General features: G+C 41.9%; 1 protein-coding gene across 1 annotated transcript in view; it reads left to right on the top strand.

Moving 5' to 3' along the window:
* LOC308096589 (acidic mammalian chitinase-like) overlaps positions 1-22,722 on the top strand; it is a gene marked incomplete at its 5' end in the record, with an annotated part of 46,323 nt that overhangs the window by 3,950 nt on the left and 19,651 nt on the right. The gene's annotated exons all lie outside the window — the stretch shown is intronic.

Here is a 22,722-nt window from a genome sequence, read left to right as displayed (position 1 = left end):
ATTCTGGATCAATCAGTAATGGATTACTAGGCACATAGGAGTCGAGACAATATTCTAGGTGGTGATGATTATGTTTTATGTACATGATATCATGATCAGAAGTACATTAACACTCATGTCAGTGGTTTTCGCCGTTTTTTTTTCTCACGCCGTTTGATGAAGCCCCCAAGGTTGGTGCCCTGTGTAGCGCTGCTTTTATCCGCCAGATTGGGACGTTCACGGCATATTTTGCACCATTACGGTGCGTTTATCATCGGTGAGGAGTGCCTCTAACAGCCGCTGCTGGCTGTGTGCACGCAGCGAGGCAATGCGAGGCGATGCGAGACACTCACACAATCACGTGCAGCATGCGTACTCTCCTCCTGCAATGGCTGTACATGGGGCCGACGCGTGCTTTAGCGTGATTGTGTGAGTGTGGCTTCAGGAAGTAAATTCCTAGCCTCGATCTCCAGGCTTTTATTTTTTAGTTTTGCTCAAAAATAAAAGCTTGGAAATTCCTGTCCCAGCTGTTGGTACGCAAAAGCGTCTCGCGTCGTCTGATGTGCCACGCATTATTTATTTTGGGTGCGCATGCGCACCTGCGCACCAGTTATGTGCACCCCTGGTTATACTGTAGCTGCTTCAAGGACAAACTGAACCATAACAAGATAGGCTGTACCAAAACAATAGCTATTAGGCCTAGTTGGGACATCTAGGCTCTCACAAACTGTCAAATATCATAATGTATTGCAGAAGTATTATAAGTGATGGTAAAATATAAAGGTTAGATATCATTTCTATCCTCAACCCAATGTACTGTATCCGTCTGTCTGTCTGTCAGTGTCTGTTTTATACCCATGGAGAGCTCTGTCTGTCTGTCTGTCTGTCTGTCTGTCTGTCTGTCTGTCTGTCTGTCTGTCTGTCTGTCTGTCTGTCTGTCTGTCTGTCTGTCTGTCTCTCTGCCTGTGATATGGATATCTTTGTTTCTCTATGTGTCTGTCTGCCTGTGTCCCTTCATGTCCTCTGTGACATGCAGGCCAAATTTGAAGTTGATCGGTCAGACAGTTCTCGAGATACGCATAATTTATAGAAGGTTTATCACACATTTTCTATTTGGATGTAGGAATTGCATGCTGCCTTTGAAGCGGAAGGAGATCTCAACGGAATGCCAAGACTGCTGCTCACAGCTGCAGTTGCTGCTGGGAAGGGACATATTGACAGTGGTTATGAGATTTCTAATCTAGCTACGTGAGTTCATGTGACAAGGTGTTTTCTAACAAGCTCTTCATTCCAAATACAACGTGTATTTTGTCATCCATAACTCGGTGTCATTGTATATAACAAGGTACCTGGACTTTATTAATATCATGACTTATGACTTCCACGGACCATGGGAGCCATTCACTGGCCACAACAGTCCTCTGTACCCCGGTTCTTCAGATGTGGAAAATACTCAAAATGTGGTGAGTAGAAATCTCGGAGCTCAGAAATACTTAATTTCCAATATGTAGAACACATTTGAATATGAAATAGTCAAGGTGCAAGAACATGAGACATAGGACAAAAACAGTTTACAATACAAACAAAAATTTAAACAATAATCAAGTACAAAAGTTCGCTCCTCTGAGTGCAGGTCTTTGCCTCCCTTGCTGCATTCTGCACCCTGCGCCATAGATGTGCTTTTCTTTTTAAGACAAAAACAGACTTGTTCAGAGACTTACCTGTGTTATGGTGATCTTCTATACATACATGCATCTGTCCAGTGTCTTTGTATGTTAGACACAGCTAATTGTGCTTCATTACAAATTGTAAACACCTTGCTCACCACTGTGCAATATGCTCAGCTGAGCTGGCCTGCACTGGCTGCACTGGTTTATTCACTTGTACACCTTCAATATGAATATTTTTGCTCCGCTTCCATCCTATAACTGTGTTTATATCTTATATCTTAACAGTATTAGACACAATGCTTTACTAAACCTCAATGGGGTTTTACTCTTTACCATACCTACATGGCAAATTATTCTCTCCGCCAGGCCGAAGGCATGGCCGAGACTATGTTTTGCACCCCGTCCGTCCGTCCGTCCGTCCGTCCGTCTGTGAACAGCTAATCTCCGGCACCGTTGGCTTGATCGCAGCAAAACTGCACACACACTCCCTGGATGCCAGAGCAGAACCTCTGCCCCAAATTCTTCTTTTAAAATCTGTTATAGCGCCACCAGGTTGCTGTGTTTTGCTAAACACATTTTTTTGACAGTACTCTTTTTGTCACACACTTTTTGACAGTACTTTTTTGAACTTTGTTCAAAACAGTGGCCTGTTTTGACCAAAATGACGCAAATCATGAACACAGCATCCGATTGTGGTGAAACTTTGCACGCACATTCGCACTACGTTGAGGAACAAATGCCACCCTTTTAACATTGCCCCTAATATAGCCCCACCAGGAGGCCGATTTTTGCAAAACACTTATTTTTTTATATTACTCCTACAAACCTTTGTCCAAACATCACGCAAATTGGTAAACATTATCTCTATAGTCAATTGATCAAGACGGATCCGTCCCGATTTTTCATATTTCATCCTGATTGTCGAATTCCGAACATTGCTGGCCCACAATAACCTACCTGACCTGGCGGAGACCTGTGCTCCGAGGAGCACTTTTTCTAGTTGTGTATATCTTTACACTTTCTCCCAGGACTTTGCTATGAATTACTGGAGAGAGCATGGAGCTCCTGCTGAAAAACTCATGGTTGGTTTTGCTACATATGGACGCACATTTCACACATCTTCAGCAGATGCTGGTGTCGGGTCACCAGCTAGCAGTGCTGGCTCCGCTGGATACTATACAGGAGAAGCTGGATTCTTGTCTTATTATGAGGTCTGTGAATGTAGAATTTCTATAAGGGAGCAAGGTGTCCATTTTGCTCTTACAATCATAAGATATGGCCAATATGATATACTGTATAATACTGAACTCAAACTACACTTTTTGCGGAGCAATACTCACTGCAGTTAATATTAATGACAATATTTAATGAACAGAAATGAAGAGGGAAGTTTTACACAACATTGTCACATCTTTTGGATTTAAGATTTTCATTCTTCCAACAGATATGTACCAACTTCCAAGGATACAATTTCCACTGGATTGATGAGCAAATGGTGCCTTATGCAACCAAAGACAAAGAATGGGTCGGATTTGATAACAAAACGAGTTTTACAAACAAGGTAATATACAGCAAGAAAAGATATGATCCAATCTTGTACATATAAATTAAAGCCATCATCTAAAAACTGTGGATGTGTTGATTTAAAAAAGAAGAAGAAAGAAAACTACACTTTCTCAAACAAGACATCAATATTTCGCCATTTTCAGGAGTCATTTAGGCTATTTGTTTCAATTATTAAACCATTTATTCATTTTGAGACAATAAGCTGTATCACTTGACATATAAAGGTCGTTTCAGATGGAGAGCGGTTGACGCGGGCGTTCTCACTCGGATCAGCGGGGATCGCGCCGCGACCATTGTTGTTTTGTCCTCCGTGCGTAGCGGGGGAAAAAAAGCTGACAATCCAGCTCTTGCCGCTGTCTGAAATGAAAGGTTGTTTCAGACGGGGAGAGGTTGACGCGCCATAGTAATTCATTTTCAATGAGAGACGGGCGATTATTTGGGACGCGCAGAGAAGTTGAGCGGTGGAGAGGCAATCGGGCACGGTCCCGTGAAATTCTTGCGCTCGTGCACACGCCCGCAGGCGGCAAGAGCTGGATTGTGGTCAGCTTTTTTTTCCCCCGCTGCGCACAGGAGGACAAAACAACAATGATCATGGCGCGATCCCCGCTGATCCAAGCGAGAACACCTGCGTCACTCGCTCCCCGTCTGAAACGGCCTTTAGTCTTCTGTCTTCCTGTTTTCATTAAAGGTTGAAGTTTTAATAATTTAAAAACGTACCTAAAACCATCATTATCATGAGTTGATAGCAGTGACGATACCAGCATACTGAATTTGTTTATATAATTGAGTCAAAATTATTAAGTGTGTGATTTTGATGTGCATCATTAGATATAAAATGTATTGTTGTGTTCAATTACTATTGTACAGGTGAAGTACCTGAAGGACAACAATTTTGGCGGAGCCTTTGTATGGAGTATTGACCTGGATGACTTTTCTGGAGAAATGTGCGGACAGGGCAGGTACCCCCTCATCAGCCACCTGCGTTCTCTTTTGGATTCAGGTGAACAAAATAAAAATAAAAACCAAATAAACACCACTGTATCCATCATAATGAAAGATAATTAATCCCCACACCACAAGGCTTCACAGGAAAATCCCTTTCTATTTTAACATATTATTTGTTGGTCAGATTCCCCTTTGATGCCTAACCCGGCTGCCACCACCACCACTGTTGCCGCTGCTGCTGCAACAACCACCACCACTGTTGCTGCAACCACCACCACTGTTGCTGCAACCACCACCACTGTTGCTGCAACCACCACCACTGTTGCTGCTGCCACCTCCACCACCACCACCACTACTGCTGCTGTTGCTGCAACCACCACCACTGTTGCTGCCACCACCACCACTCTTGCACCTGGCAGTAGCTTCTGTGGAGGGAAGACTAATGGCCTCTATGTAAATGAGAAAGACACCAACTCCTACTATAACTGCTACAATGGAATAACCTTCATCCAGAATTGTGCCGCTGGCTTGGTTTTCAGCGACAGTTGCAAATGCTGTGACTGGCCTCGTAGTAACTTCTGTGAAGATAAGGCTAATGGCCTCTTTGTAAATGTCGAGGACACCAACTCCTTCTATAACTGTTACGATGGAATAACCTACGTCCAGAATTGTGCCGCTGGCCTTGTTTTCAGCGACAGTTGCAAATGCTGTGACTGGCCTCGTAGTAGCTTCTGTGAAGATAAGGCTAATAGCCTCTATGTATATGTTGAGGACACCAACTCCTTCTATAACTGCTACAATGGAATAACCTACGTCCAGAATTGTGCCGCTGGCCTTGTTTTCAGTGACAGTTGCAAATGCTGTGACTGGCCTCGTAGTAGCTTCTGTGAATATAAGGCTAATGGCCTCTATGTAAATGTTGAGGACACCAACTCCTTCTATGACTGCTACAATGCAATAACCTTCATCCAGAATTGTGCCGCTGGCCTTGTTTTCAGCGAAAGTTGCAAATGCTGTGACTGGCCTCGTAGTAGCTTCTGTGAAGATAAGGTTAATGGCTTCTATGTAAATGTTGAGGACACCAACTCCTTCTATGACTGCTACAATGGCATAACCTACGTCCAGAATTGTGCCACTAGCCTGGTTTTCAGCGACAGTTGCAAATGCTGTGACTGGCCTCGTAGTAGCTGAAATTAGATGGTGGATTATTTGCTGTTTGTGATGTGTGCTTGCAGTAAGTAATACATTGATATATCATAATATAAACAAATTGTGGCGTTGTAACTTAAAGTCATGCTGCGTAACCTTTTCAATGGAAACTGTTTCGAAATCAGGTGGTCTGGCCCTTGATACTGCGGTAGAGGTCGCCTGGCTGTGGTCGTAGTAGCAGCTTGAACAGATTGTGGCTGTGGTGGTGAACATCCTTGATGATATGGTGAGCTTTGACCACGCATCGCTTCATGGAGAGAGGGAAGCTCACCTCCCATTATGCGCTTGGCCGTCTGCACCACCCTCTGTAGGGCTTTCTGTTTGCGCGTGGTGCAGTTTCCATACCAAGCGTTGACGGAACACTTTAAATGGAGCTGTTGTAGAAAAGCTTGAGGATGCAAGGGTCCCCTCTGAACTTTTTCAGGCGACAGAACCTTGGTCCTTGGTCTTGACGTTAAGGGCGAGGATGTTCACTTGACACCAGAGTGCCAGTGATCTGACCTTTCCTATACACGAATCCACGGAGCGCTGCCCTGGGCGCAGCCATTGCTGCGGTGTCAACGCTCCGCGGACGCGACACCGCAGCAATGGCCGCCTACAGGCAGCTACAGGCAGCGCGTCTGTGGATTCGTCTATAGGCAGGCTCATCATTGTTCACAATCGGGCGTCAAAAAGTTGTTTTTTATTTTTCTGAAATCATCATGCAGGCTGGATTGGACGCCATTCGTGGGCTAGGTTCGACTTGCAGGGCACCAGTTCAACTCATGTTGAGGGGCCTCTATAGGGCGCACCACCAAAACAACTTAATTCAATTCTATACGTTGATCTTATAATTCTACTAGAGTTTCAGGCTGCACATCTAGAGTTCAGGCCGCTATGCAGCCCTCACACCTCTGTCGCACTGCCGATCCGACCAATATTTCTGAGTCAATAGTGTCGGGGGCTTTGTCAGAGTACACGTTGTACCCGTCTGTCTGTGTCCCTTTTGTGCCCATATATGGATATTTGTGATGATCTAGAATGTTTGGTGTTATTTTATGTGTTGATGAATTGAATACCGAGGACCCCAATGGAAACAAGAATGTTTGGTGTTATTTTATGTGTTGATGAATTGAATACCGAGGACCCCAATGGAAACAAGACCGCAAGGACTTTTTTGGTGTTGTCCTTTTTAGACAAAGTGTTTGACTGTACTCGGGCTGTTTTTACATTTTTTTTACATTTCGCAGCCTCCGTTAGCACGCACACACACACGCTGGACGCACTGACTGCACGGCAGCAGGAGGACCAGCAGCAACTCAACTCGCCAAGTAGCACGACGACACTTCAGCAATGCCAAGGAAAAGGGGACTATGTGTGTGTGTGTGTCTCGCTTCGCATACAGCGACTGTGTGTATTTGTGTGTGCAACCAAAGTAATATTAGGGAAGGACTGACTCATAGTCTCAAAGTATGAAAAAGATAAAAATTAAATCAACAATAATTCACAATAATAATTCTTTTGTCAAAATCACATCATAGTAAAATGAGTTCATATAATTAATATCACACTTTAGCACAATTGTCTCCGCCAGGCCGAAAGGCATGGCGAGAGAGTATGTTTTTCACCCTGTCCGTCCGTCCGTGTGTCCGTGTGTGTGTCCATCCGTCCATCTGTCTGTGAGCAGCTAATCTCAGGCACCGTTGGCCCGGTCGCAGCGAAACTGTGCACACACACTCCCTGGATGCCAATTCAGAACCTCTGCCCCAAATATTTCCCATGGCCCTTTTATAGCGCCACCAGGAGGCCGATTTGAGCAAAACATATTTTTTGACAGTACTCCTACAGATTTTGTCCAAAAATCACGCAAATCGCTACACAGTATCTCTAAAGTCATTAAACGAAACGGGTCTTTCAGATTTTTCTTATTCCATCCTGATTGGCTAAAAATGTCTTCCAAAGTTTGCAGGAGTGCTCTGTTTTGAACAAAATGCCTCAAATCATGAACACAGCATGCAATTTCCGTGAAATTTTGCACGCACATTCCCATTTGGCCGAGGAAGAAATGCCACTTGAACATTTTCCAATCAGCCTCATGGTGGCGCTATAACAGGCCGATTCGTGTTTGTACCTATAACTGCACCAATCTGTGTAAAACGTTGTATGCAAACTCCTTAGAGGTCAACAAAAAACCATTGCCCTGCATTTTTCACATCTGCCTTTTATAGCACCACCAGGAGGTCGACTTATGTAAAACACATTATTTTATACTACTCCTTCCAATTTTATCCAAATTTCACGCAAATCGGTACACATGATCTCTATAGTCATGTGATCAAGACGGATGTGTTTGATTTTTCATATTCTATCCTGATTGGCTAAGATTGACATCTAAAGTTTGCATTATTGGCTTGTTTTGAACAAAATTCCGCAAATCATGAACACACTGTCCGATTGCGGTCAAACTTTGCACGCACATTCACACTATGTTGAGGAACAAATGCCACCCTTTTAACATTGGCCTGTTATAGCGCCACCAGTAGGTCTAATTTAGCAAAACAAGTGTTTTTAACAAAATGCCTCAAATCATGAATGCAGTCAGGGTCCAATTGTCGTGCAAGGCCTAAGAACAAATGGCACCCTTTTCACATTGGCCTATTATAGCACCACCAGGAGGCCACAATAGCCTACCAGACCTGGCGGAAACCTGTGCTCCGAGGAGCACTTTTTCTAGTTTTACTTTCTTTTTGTATTTCTTTTTGTATTTTTTTGTTTTATTTTCTGTTTTATTTTCTGTTTTATTTTCATTATTATACAATATCATTATATAACAATCAAATAACAATCATTTAACTTCAATAATCTTAGTTAATATTATGTGAATGAGCACATATTTCTCCCCAAAAGACTACGATTAGTGCAAAAGAAAACTCTCTCACGAATATTGTATTTATTGATAGAAATAACAGTAGTTAATTGTTTTAATAAAGCTATTTTCAGTTTTGATTCTACTGGAGCCACAAACAGCCACCTCCTGAGGTCTTCATCTCCCATCTCAGATTCCCACATTGTCCTCATGCTGTACAAGGCTTTACAGGAAAGTGCTCTCTAGATCCCACTAAATCTGCATTGATTTAGTCGACTAAAGTTTGGCAGGCCTTGATTAATGGCGTAATGGCTGATTGATACTTAGCTTTGTGCCGAAAATAGCCGATCTACCAGCAGACGCGTTGTGACTTGTGAGCTTGTAGATCGGCTATTTTCGGAAGCATTAGTTCTACTGGATCTCTTGTCCACTAGTCCTCCCTAACATTTTAGTCCAGTCTTTATTTTATTATTTTTTTGACAAAATTGTCAGTATATTTAGTCATAGTTTTATTCATCATAGCTCAGGTTTTATTTCATTCTTGTCAGTGAAAAAAGGTAGTCAGACAAAAATATGACGTCATAGTTTTAGTCGACAAAATTAACACTGGTCCAGATGTTGCTGGGGTAAATATTCTGTCATATGAGACAATGTTACCTAAACGATTATTTAAAGAGGTGGTGCCATGGTTTTGCACTTTTTCTGTTTTTCATGTGTCTATGAGGTTGTAATCTCTCAAGAACAGATTCTGCTCTGCGTTAGTACAAACAGCAGAGGGCGCTGTTTTTCATTCTCATTTGGCTTTGGGTTCCCAGATTGATGAGGTTGATAGAACTTCATTAAGCCCCCTGGTGGTGTTTTTATGGTGTTTTATGTCTTCTCTGACTATTTTGAGTTTCTTCCTGGAGGCTGAAACCTTGAGGGTCAAACGTGCCAATAGAAAAACAGCGCTTTAATGACAGTAAAATGATACACCCCCCCCCCCCCCTCATTATCATAACACAACAGGTGTGGGCATGAGGAGGAGGAGGGACTAGGACAGGTGGGTGGTGCTAAGGTGGTGGAGGAGGTGCTAAGGTGAGAACCAGGTATATATGTCCACATAAAAACATAATTTTAACACTTTATGTACACTTTTTTGAAAAAAATCTTCCTCCTAGTATAACCATAATACCTGATAATTATGTTTTAGGGGGGGGGGGTCACTGAAAATCACGGCACCCCGTCTTTAATAATCTACATATTCAAACATGCATGTTGTTGTTTTTATCACATTGTCTGTCAGGTGTAAACCTTTAAACAGATTAAAAATCCAATAATATAAATATAATACAATAAAAATATTATATACCGGTTAAGAATGATCATTAAAACATACAATAGACACAACAGTGCTTTTGAATGTGTCTTTATTGACAACATGAATATGAGCATTATGGAAGCTCTTTAATGTAATGCTACCAGGACCAGTGGTGGAAGAAGTACTCACATATTTACTGGAGTAAAAGTACAAATACCATTTACAAGTACAAGTTACAATTTAGACATTTACACTCTTATCCACAATGACTTACAAGTGTATAACCACAATGAAGAAATACTCTGTTACAAGTAAAATACCTGCAAAAGTACAAAAGTAGTGTCATAAAAAATACTTACAGTACTCATTATATGCAGAATGGCCTATTTCACTTTTTTATATTTGTCAAAATCTTTTGAAAATAGCAGATCTGCAAGCTCATAACGTGATGCATTGCACATGTTGTGAGCTTGTAGATCTGCTATTTTGGAAAAACAGAACTCTAAAATAGGGCTTAAATGGTTCATGTAATAATCTAAATCTACAAATATGTAACTAGTAATTTAAGCAGTTGAATAATTGTAATGGAGTAAAAAGTACAAACAGTACAGTACGTACAGTGTCAAATTAATATGTATTTGGCTGCAGACCCCCAACTAAAAAGATTTAGAGCCAGAGACCCCCATAAGAGAAGATTTGTGATATTATATTTTCAAAATGATTCCACATTATTCATTAATTATTCATAAATAGCAGATCTACAAGCTCACAACACATCATTGTGAGTTTGCAGATCAGCTATTTCTGAATAGTAAGTAAAAATAGTGGTTAAAATGATGATGATGATGACAATGAAGATGAATATGATGATGATGATGATGATGATGATGGTGATGATGATTATTATTAGAATAAAAGTATCTCTAAATTGTACTTAAGTAGAGTATTTGAGTAAATGTACTCAGTGAGTTTCCAGCCGTGTCAGCAGTAGTGTTACATAGAATACAGCAGAAAACCACTGAATGTGTTGTGATTGTATGAGTTATCTCTGAGCCTGAAGGAACAACAACGTAACCTCATGTCTACTGTGTCTCCCTGCTCCATCTCTACTATCACTCCATTAGATATGTATTCAAACCATTCATGATTATTGTATCCAACGTTTCCAATGAGTAGCTCATCATTTTTATACATGTAGATCGCCACGTCCTCTGGTGATCCCATGGTAGCTGCAGTGAATCTGAAGTAATAAACTCCTTTCACTGGAGATTGGAAAGAACCTAGAAACGCACGCGCGCGCGCGCGCGCGCGCGCGACACACACACACACACACACACACACACACACACACACACACACACACACACACACACACACACACACACACATCATCGTTGTGTGATTCATTCGTTGGTGAGAGATAATTGATTGTGTAACGCTCATTAACACAATTAACTTAATCGTGAGACTATAGTCACCCTGATGAAGGCAATGGCATTGTTGCCAAAACGCGCAAGCTATTCTTGATATGCATTAGCTAGACTATTCAAGGCTTTTCAACTTTGCCACAAGAGTGCCTTATTGGTCTCATCCCTTTTTTGCATCAACTTTGTCACCCAGTTGTACCAAAGAGCACCTTGTTAGGGATTTTCCAGCCAAACAGATGCGCTCCTTTCTCTCTTTTTTTATAACTTAATCACTTAATGTAAAGCTCATTAACATATTTAACTTAATCACTTAATGTAAAGCTCATTAACATAATTGACCTAATCACTTAATGTAAAGCTCATTAACATAATTGGCTTGATCACTTAATGTAAAGCTCATTAACACAATTAACTTAATAATTTCATGTAAAACTAATTAAAATAACTTTACCACCTACCTGTAGATGTATTGTAGGCGTTGCCGATGTTAGTGTGAACTGTCTCATAAACCAGAGTAGTTGTAGTACTAAATGGGCCAACATATTCTCCACCACCACCTCTCAACCCAGTAGAGAAGGCCACCTTTGGTTGGTCTGTCAACACAAGAGCATTAGCACATTATTTACATTGTTATAAAAGCATATTATACTATTAATTATCTAATTATGTATAGAATTATAAAGTTGTTGTCGGGCAGAAACCTCACATCTCCATATTTCAACTCTTCATGTTTTTTTATAAATTAGTGCACTACTTCATCATACAAGAGTGTTGAACAAAAGTAGTGAAAATAGCAGCTCTACAGGCTCACAAAGCGTCGCATTGCGACGCGTTGTGAGCTTGTAGATCTGCTATGTTCACTATTTTAGAATGCTTTTAAAATCATAATAAAAAAGGAATGCTATTGGATATACAAGGTTTTCACTTCACAGCAACGATAAATTATATTTTACTGTTTGTTATCACTTTATTTATATAAATATAAAATATATATATATATAAAAACATTTATTATTATACTATTAATTATCACATTATATATAGTATTATTACAACATTGTTGTTGGGCAGAATCTCCATATTTAGACTTTTAAATTAAATTAACATTTTTAAATTAATGCCTTAATTCATCATACAAGTGTCGTACAAAAAACAATAATTATAAGAAAGGAATGGTTTTGGACATACAAGGTTTCCACCTGACAGTGACGATATATAAATGCAAGAACCGTCCATATGACCATATATAGCAGTGGTTCTCAAACTTCATCGTGTGAAGGACCCCCAAATTGATATGTATTTGACCCCCATCTGCAAAGGTTTTGTGCCAGGGACCCCTGGGACATAATACAACTTTTGATAAACATACTTACTGGACAGTTCCTGCACTTTGTCCTCAGTAACAGTCAGCTTTGTTTCTACAGTGGACAGCTGAGCACCATGAGCTGAAATCAATACAACATGAATATTAAATGAATACAACATGAATATTCAATCAATAAAACATGAATATTCAGTCGATACTACATTCATATTGAATCAGTCATAAATGTGGATTAAATGGATCAAACATAGCCTACAGTAAATAACTTGATGAAAACATGATCGGATCTCTAAGCTCAAATGAATGAATTATAAGTAGAGTAAGACATTGTTCAACACTGTCATCTCATACATGCATTGACATCATTCTGGTCTAATTACCTTCACTTTCTATCTTCAAGTTCTCCACCTGGTCTTCACTGGTACTGAGTTTGGTCTGGATGCTCTGGACCTGGTCTTCATTGGTACTGAGTCTGGTCTGGTGGCTCTGGACCTCGTCTTCACTGGTACGGAGTCTGGTATGGAGGACTTCAACCTGGTCTTCAGTGGTGCTCAGTCTGCTCTGGAGGACTTCAACCTGCTTCTGGCTGGCAGTCAATTCAGCAGCAATTTCTGGAAAACATCACAGAGAAAGATTTTAAACACATTTCAGCCTGTACCTTTACACATTCTTCAAGCTCCATTTTTGGCAAAACAAGCATGTTGCCTCTTGGCCATTATAACCTGCATGTTCTTTTGCCATACCTTCCATCTCATGTTTGGTGATGGCCAACTCCAACCGAAGATCAGACACTAAGTCTCTCTGCTCCTTGGCTTCTTCCTCCATGGTCATCAGCTTCTCTCCCTGTACTGCCACCGTGTTTCCCTGTAGTGCAACAGTGTTTCCCTGTACTGCCACAGTGTTTCCCTGTACTACCACAGTGTTTCCCAGGCTCTGCACCATGTATCTCAGTTCCTTCAATTCAGCCAAGACGTCAGGTTGTAAGAGGGTACCTGGTTCTACATGGTTGTCTCTCTCAGTGAGTGCTCCTCTCTCCCCCTGAGCTCCAGCCTCAGAGAGACACAACAGTAGAACAAGCAACGCCCCGGCAGCCTTCATTCTGGAACAGAGTGAGTGAAGATACCGTAGGGTCCAACACGTCTTTTATACTCTACCTCCTCATAGACTAGCATTGGACATGTCATGGTACCCAGTGGAAAGTTAATCTACAAGCTGGACACTAAATAAAGTCAAGGACCACCTGAGAACTCCAACATGTGGTCCGCGAAGCGATAAAAGCTGGCAAGGCTGTATGTCCTGGATCTGGAAAGAGCGGCTGTGAAGATATTCAATGTAGTCATCTGTTGTTACAATAAACGGCGTGGGCTTGTTTTTCTGGTGTCATGTGAGGACACTGAGGTTAGAGTGTGCACTGAGACGTTCACATGAAGCAAATGATCACTTTGAAATACATTGATATTATTCAAATGATCACTTTAAAATAGATGGATATTTATTCAAATGATCGCTTTAAAATAGATGGATATTTATTCAAATGATCGCTTTAAAATAGATGGATATTTATTCAAATGATCGCTTTAAAATAGATGGATATTTATTCAAATGATCGCTTTAAAATAGATATATTTATTCTCTCTCTCTCTCTCTCTCTCTCTCTCTCTCTCTCTCTCTCTCTCTATATATATATATATATATATATATATATATATATATATTTATCTTTTATTAAATATGAGTTTATCTTTTATTTTTTGAACCTTTGGCAGCTCTTTTTCCCCCAGGGTTTTTTATTATAAACGTTTAGGGTTGAGCCCCAGTCCCACTGCGTCTATGTACAGTAGCATGCTACAGTATGTCCTCTCCTTTTATCCTTGCTGTCGGGTGGAAACCTCATATGTCAATAAGTGTTCATTTTCAGCATTCAAATTCAAATGTAGCAAAAAACAGCCGATCTACAAGCCTGAGCTTGTAGATCGGCTATTTTTGCTAGGTTTGTGTGACACCGTTGCATGATGACGAGGTAAGACATTAATTTCTGAAAACGAATTAAGTTAAAATATGAAGATAAGAGGTTTCTTGGTTCTGGGCATGATGTCATACAGGTGAACACTCTGCACACATCAGTGAAAATAGCAGATCTACTGTACAAGGTTAATTCACAACTGATCCACAAGTTGTGAGCGTTGTAGATCAGTTATTTTGGGTGAAGAGATTATAGGTGTAGAGACAGACAGAAAGTTGACAATACAGTGATGCTAAAGGCACGCACGCACGCACGTACGCACGCACGCACGCGTTTATTTTTGTGTAAATTAATACCCTATACTTCGTCATACAGTGTAATATAAATGTAGGAAATCTGTACAAGCTCACAACACGTCACAATGCCATGTATTGTGAGCTTGTAAAATAAAATCAATTTTATATTAAAGTGCTTTTTGACATACACGGTCAAGGACAGTGACACTGAAATAATTTGACAATGTTGAAATGAATGAATGTCTCATAAGTGTAATGAAAACATAATACCTGTCTCTCTCTCTGTGTGTGTGTGTGTGTGTGTGTGTGTGTGTGTGTGTGTGTGTGTGTGTGTGTGTGTGTGTGTGTGTGTGTGTGTGTGTGTGTGTGTGTGTGTGTGTGTGTGTGTGTGTGTGTGTGTGTGTGTGTGTGTGTGTGTGTGTGTGTGTGTGTGTGTGTGTGTGTGTGTGTGTGTGTGTGTACACGAGCAGCAGTGGAAAAGCCGATGTGTGTTTTTAGCTGAACTATCTACCAGTCTATCAGTGTTTAAATATTAACATTTGCCCCTGCGTGTGCGTGCGTGTGTGTGTATGAGTGAGGACACTCGGCCCTTAAAGACACTGAAAGTTTACTCATGGTATATTTTATAAATCTTAATATGTATTTAAATTAATGTAGTATAAGTATAATAATAATACTGATAATAAAACTAGTCTCACAAACATGTTAATTGAACCAAGAGAAACAGAGAGGTAGTCTATTGTCATTTGCATTCAATGTGAGAGCTCAGTGCATTGACAGACAGACAGACAGACAGACAGACAGACAGACAGACAGACAGACACACACTCACATCACTTCACGTTATCAATAATAAATATAATAAATCTATATTAATAAATGTCTACACATTGTGTGTGTGTGTGTGTGTGTGTGTGTGTGTGTGTGTGTGTGTGTGTGTGTGTGTGTGTGTGTGTGTGTGTGTGTGTGTGTGTGTGTGTGTGTGTGTGTGTGTGTGTGTGTGTGTGTGTGTGTGTGTGTGTGACATCACATGACCCCAGAGATAATGTGTACCGATTTGTGCAAGTTTTGGAAGTAGTAGTAGCAAAAAGTGTGTTTTGAATTTTATCTGGCACAAACAAGGTCTATAAGATGCGTCATGATGGGCCGTTGTAGCGCCACCATGAGGAGATTTGAAAAAAAGATGGAGCTTCTTCCTGCCAAGTTGGAATGTGCGTGCAAAGTTTCCAAAATTCTTTGCTCACATTGAAGCCGTCATGGGGACAGTGCTCTTGTTTTCTAGGGAACCTGCAGTGACTGGGGAACATTAGGGTGGCATTACAGCTCTGAGGCTTTCACTCCCACCAGCTTTTCACCTCCATTTTACTGTCAGAAGCCAACATATCCTAATATAATCAAATTAAGTCAGTCAACACGTCACAGCGCATAACCCAAAGTCTGCAAACACTTTGAGTGAACACATCCCCGGGTATTGACGAGTCTGGGTGTAATGGCAGGATCTGTGGGAGCAAATATGAGGCCGAGCACCTGCATCATAGCAGAAATGAGCTGGAACCCAGATTCACCACCTCCCCCTGCAGTTAAAAACCCACAAACAAACACTTTCACCCAAGCTTCTCCACTCCGCTTACATTCAATGCATATTCAACAGGTTACAAATCAAACGATGTCACTAGAAGAAATTATCATGTCAACCAGAAATATTGGACCATGAACCAAAAAGAGGGTTGGACAAAGTTTAAATGAGCCCCAATTCATGTTACGACCCAGCCTAGGGGTCACCAGGTGTAACATAGAAAATGGACTCCCTCCTTTCCAGTCCCCAAACAACCAGGCCACACAGGCTTTAAAATCCCAAGAGTCAAGGATTTATTTTGATAAAAACATTACCAGGGTGGGACCATGAAATCCTAACTACAGACCAAAACTCCTACTCTTACCTAACAAAGGAAACCAAAAATACAAATATATATCCTAAAATAAACTATAAAAAACAGAGAAAAAACGTATAACAAAAAGAGAGGTCACCCACCCCTACACAGCCAAAGCATTACAGAATCCAGACACACGCGGTGGGCATTCGTTTTTTTTTAAACAATGTAAAAAGAAAGAAAAGAAAATATGAAGATAAGAGCTTTCTGATATCCTTGGTTCTGGGCATGATGTCATAGTAGGTGAACATTCTGAACACATCAGTGAAAAAAGCAGATCTACAAGTTTAATTCACAACTATACCACAGCGTTGAGCGTTGTAGATATGTTATTTTGGGTGAAGAGACTGTGTAGAAGGAGAGGGGGGGAGGGGCGCATGTCATTATAGGCGACATTTTAAATTCATTTTATTCTCTTTAGTGAAAGTGGTTTTGGACATATACAGGGTTTCCAAATGACAGTGTTTTAAAAGCTGATATTACTTGACAATGTTGAAATGAATGGATATGTTTCATGTTTAATGAAACTTTAATTAAAATGTGTGTGTGTGTGTGTGTGTGTGTGTGTGTGTGTGTGTGTGTGTGTGTGTGTGTGTGTGTGTGTGTGTGTGTGTGTGTGTGTGTGTGCAAGAGCAGCAGTGGAAAAGCTGATGTGTGTTTTTAGCTGAACTAATCTTCGTATCAGTGTTTAAATATTAACATTTGTCCGTGTTTGTGTGTGTGTGTGTGTGTGTCTGTCTGTCTGTCTGTCTGTCTGTCTGTCTGTCTGTCTGTCTGTCTGTCTGTCTGTCTGTCTGTCTGTCTGTCTGTCTGTCTGTCTGTCTGTCTGTCTGTCTGTCTGTCTGTCTGTCTGTCTGTCTGTCTGTCTGTCTGTCTGTCTGTCTGTCTGTCTGTCTGTCTGTCTGTGTGTGTGTGTGTGTGTGTGTGTGTGTGTGTGTGTGTGTGTGTGTGTGTGTGTGTGTGTGTCACACTGAATGACTACCTGGCTTTAACAAGTATCCAAATACTATTGGAGAGAATCCCTTCTGTCACTGTTTCCCAAACACTGGGTCGTGATCCATTTATGGGTTGCAGACACATTTGTATGGGTCACTAGTAAATATCCCTTTGTTTATTTTTTCCTATTTTATTTTTAATTATTATTTCAAAACATTAACCAAAAAAAAACATTCCAAAAAGCTCAATCTTCAGTTTAGATGAGCCCCCAATGGACCCTTCGCTAAGCCCCACCCACTCCACTCTGTGACTGGTGGTGCGAAGTTAGTCACACCCAGGCCTGGCAGCGCCTGGCAATCTCGGCTTCTCACCCATTGACTTCTACATCTACATAAACGTTCATATTTCAAATATATATGCTTATCCCATGGCCACGGATGTTACATGTATATACGGGCTCTCAGAAGTACCTGTATCATCCGTATTGTTCAATAAAAAGCATTTTAATCTGATCAGTGGCCATTTTCTCCACATGCTTTCAATGCAGTGACCCTATTGGTTGGTAGGTGTAATGCACTCGAATACATTATGAGAAAATGGCCACTGATCGGATTAAAATGCTTTTCATTGAACAATACAGAATATACGGGTACTTTTGAGAGTCCTGTGCATAATTGTAACATCCGTGGCCATGGGGTAAGCACTTTATATTTAAAATCTGAACGATTATATAGATGTACGGACCGTAAATGGAGAAAGTGCAAACACCAGGTTGAAGGTGATCCTTGACTGTAACAGGAGTTTTCATGTACAGCAGGGACTGCAGTAGCAGTTAATAAATAGACGAAGAAATGAATTAATATACTTTAACGTGCGGAATCCGAAACAGGCACCACTGTGATTCTGAATTTTGTTACGATTACGGTGATTAGTAGCCTATTATTGACACCACCTGGGCGAGTGAGTCCTGCAACTTTCCCGACGTTAAGCTGTGTATGTGTTCAACAACACAGCCATGAAGCCTTGCAGTTTAAGTGCAGATTTCAGCTTGGGAAAAGCAGCCTCCAACGGGTTTGGGTACGTGGTTCATAGTCACCATTGCGTTATCGTGGTATTCCTATACTTGCCATTATGTTGCAAATGATTGTGTGTGTGTGTGTGGGTGTGTGGGCGATATAACATTGACAGCTATGGCAGGTGACGAAAGCTTGCCAGACCTATGCCAGGCTAACAACGGTTGCTAAGCTGGCATTGGACAATCGCTCTTGGGGTGGGGTTTAGCGAAGGGTCCATTCATGTTACGACCCAGCCTAGGGGTCACCAGGTGTAACATAGAAAATTGACTCCCTCCTTCCCAGTCCCCAAACACCCAGGCCACACAGGTTTTAAAACCCAAGAGTCAAGGATTTATTTTGATAAAATACATTACCTCAGGATGGGACCATGAAATCCCAACTACAGAACAAAACTCCTAAATAAATAATTGGGTCACGGCTGGAGATTCTTCCTAGGCCGTCTGGGAGCGTGCGTGCAAAGTTTCCCGCCAACCGGTCCAGTGGTGCTTGTAGCCAGTGTTGCTATGCTCATTTGGGAAGTGCTTGCACTGTATTTTAATGACGTGACGCGCACGTCGCTTAACACCTACACTATAGGTCACACAATGGACAATTGATATGCATATAGGCTACTTCCTATGTTAATGTACCTGGCGTGAGTCGGGAGCCTTTGTAAACTTTGTTGAAGTGTGAATTTAAAGTAGTTTTAAATCTATGCGTGTGCCTGCGCGTGCTCCTGGTCAAATAGGTTCCGGCACGCCGTGCAAGGCCGTCCAGTGAGCATTGCACCCCTGCTTGTAGCATGTTGTGCAAAACGGGACCCTCCAGCAAACTTTGAAAGCCAATCGTATAGTCAATCGGAATAGAATCCGAAAAATCTGACAGATACATCTTCATCACATGACTACAGAGATATGGTGTACCAACTGAGTGAGGTTTGGACAAAAGAGGTAAGAGTAGTAGCAAAAACACAACACACACACACACATACACACACACACACACACACACACACACACACACACACACACACACACACACACACACACACACACACACACACACACACACACACACACACACACACACACACACACACACACACACAAACACACTCGCGCACGCGTGCTCTCACACACGCACGCACGCAGGTCAACAGGTCTGTCTGTCTGTCTGTCTGTCTGTCTGTTTCGTCTGTCAGTCTGTCTGTCTGTCTGTCTGTCTGTCTGTCTGTCTGTCTGTCTGTCTCGACTGTCTGTCCGTCTGTCCGTCAGTCCGTCTGTCTGTCAGTCCGTCTATCCATCTGTCTGTCTGTCTGTCTGTCAGGACAATTCTGTCTGTATCAGCAGGTATTGCAAGGACCACTTGCAATACCATCGCAGCCCACCAGAGGGCCCCGGCCTACAGGTTGAGAACCAGTGATCTCGTGTGTAACTTTGTACAGTAGGCTACTAAATGAATCAGAACAACTGTTCTAAGACATCAGATGGTTAGTTTAGGAAAAGGTCAAAAGAACAAGAGGAGAAACGGCTAAAAGATAAAGTTATGCAGCCTTGATGACCTTGCAGGCTTATGCAAAGGTTAAAATGTAATTTAGATAGCATATTAAACTGGTATCCTACTAAGGCATACATCAATTCAGTTTTTATTTTTTTATTTTTCCGTACCCTGTTCATGCTTTAAGATGCAACAAATTAGAGATTGCAAAACAGAAACTGGAGGAAGGGCCCCAATATAGCTCTGCAGCAAAGCCTGACATCCCTGCTGCAGATAAACAAACCAGTGACAACATAGGTGTGTTTAGACAGTGATACTGTTCTACGGAAAATGGTGACAATCAATGTGTACAATATAAGTACTGTGATACTGCCAAAAGGAGCTTAAATATGATTCTCTACATTTTCAGTTGCAACTTCCTCCGTTTCCTCTTCCCCCGAGTCAGACGATTTGGCATCGACACCTGGGATGTTTGACACCAACGGTGACAAGGTATTGAAGAAACATACTGTGTAGGTTTTTGCGGGGCTCCCCCAAGCGCGGGGCCCTGTGCGGCCGCACAGTTCGCACACCCCTTCCTGCGGCCCTGGATGCATCGTGAGCTTGTAGATCAGCTATGTTTTGCTATTTCTGAAAATTTTTTGAACAGTATTGCCTATGGCATGCACAAAATAGGGATGGCAGACGCAAAGGGTTATTGTCTCCGCCAGGCCGAAAGGCATGGCGAGAGAGTATGTTTTACCCCCTGTCCGTCCGTCCGTGTGTCCGTCCGTCCGTCTGTGTGTCCTGTCCTGTCCGTGTGTTAGCAGCTAATCTCCGGCACCGTTGGCCCGGTCGCTGCGAAACTGTGCACACACACTCCCTGGATGCCAATTCAGAACCTGTGCCCCTGTGTTTTCACATGGGCCTGTTATAGCGCCACCAGGAGGCCGATTTGTGCAAAACCCATTTACTCCTACAGATTTTATCCAAACATCACGCAAATCGGTACACAGTATCTCTATAGTCATGTGATCAAGACGGATCTGTCCGATATTTCATATTCCATCCAGATTGGCTAAGGTTGGCTTCCAAAGTTTGCAGGATTGGTCCGTTTTGAACAAAATGTCAAACACAGCTTGCGATTTCCGTGAAAACTTACACGCACATTCCCACTAGGCCGAGGAAGAAATGCCACCCTTTTCACATTGGCCTGTTATAGCGCCACCAGCAGGTCTAATGTACCAAAACACATTTTTGCAACAAAATGCCTCAAATCATGAATGCACGCACATTCCCACTAGCCAGAGGAAGAAATGGCACCCTTTTCACATTGGCCTATTATAGCGCCACCAGGTGGCCACAGTAACCTACCTGACCTGGCGGAGACCTGTGCTCCGAGGAGCACTTTTTCTAGTTTCACTACTGTTTTACCAGCTAGAATGTAATCCAATGACAATGGGGGGGGGTCATTATGACTCGATCTCATAATTGTCTCCGCCAGGCCGAAAGGCATGGCGAGAGAGTATGTTTTACCCCCTGTCCGTCCGTCCGTCCGTCCGTCCGTCCGTCCGTCCGTATGTGTGTCCTGTCCGTGTGTTACCAGCTAATCTCCGGCACCGTTGGCCCGCTCGCTGCGAAACTCTGCACACACACTCCCTCAATGCCAATTCAGAACCTCTGCCCCAAATCTTTCACATGGGCCTGTTATAGCGCCACCAGGAGGCCGATTTGTGCAAAACCCAATTTTTGACATTACTCCTACAGATTTTATCCAAACGTCATGCAAACTGGTACACAGTATCTCTATAGTCATGTGATCAACCCGGATCTGTCCGATTTCCCATATTCCATCCTGATTGGCTAAGGTTGGCTTCCAAAGTTTGCAGGATTGGTCCGTTTTCAACAAAATGGCTCAAATCATGAACGCAGCTTGCAATTTCCGTGAAATTTCACACGTACATTCCCACTAGGCCGACGAAGAAATGCCATCCATTTCACATTGGCCTGTTATAGCGCCACCAGCAGGTCTAATTTAGCAAAACACATTTTTGGAACAAAATGCCTCAAATCATGAATGCAGTGTCCGATTGCCGTGAAAGGCCTAAGAAGAAATGGCACCCTTTTCACATTGGCCTATTATAGCGCCACCAGGAGGCCACAACAACGTACCTGACCTGGCGGAGACCTGTGCTCCGAGGAGCACTTTTTCTAGTTTATAATTGGTTCTACGGTATAACACAACCAAATTACAGATTACATTCAGATTACATTCTCATCTTTTTCTTCATTTCTTCATCCTGTCCTATCGACATCTCTTGTGTCATACGAGGCTATCATGACCCAATGCGTGTCCAGTAACTTTCGCATCCAGTAACCAGTAATTTTTCGTGTGTATGTATTGCAGTAACATCCTGCCCCCAAGTTGTGTCATTTTAGCAATACAAGCTTTACACACACAGCATTATGCAGTAAAGTGATTTGATTCATTCTTTGACCATCGTCTAATAGGCCTAATATTACCACACATTAAAAGTCTTTGTCATGGTCCTTCAAACGTTTATAGAAAGTTTAAACAAAAAATTCCACTCCATTGATCCATGGCAGGTGTTTTTCTCTCACATTTCTAAAGCCTTTTCAACTGCAATGAAAAAATAAATCTTTGCCTGCGGGTGTCGCTGGTGAGGGATTTTGCCTGTCAATCATCGCCTCTGCTCCGCCCCCACCAAAGGAAAGGATAGGGGAGGGGAGGGGCGAGGAGGAGAGTGGGCGGGATTAATCGGCTGTGACCTCACTGCCG

This window comes from Gymnoscopelus braueri, assembly GCF_963280865.1.
Source record: "Gymnoscopelus braueri genome assembly, chromosome: 12".
Taxonomy (NCBI): Eukaryota; Metazoa; Chordata; class Actinopteri; order Myctophiformes; family Myctophidae; genus Gymnoscopelus; species Gymnoscopelus braueri.
The sequence above is the reverse complement of the archived record's forward strand: the minus strand, read 5'-3'. Positions and strand labels throughout refer to the sequence as shown.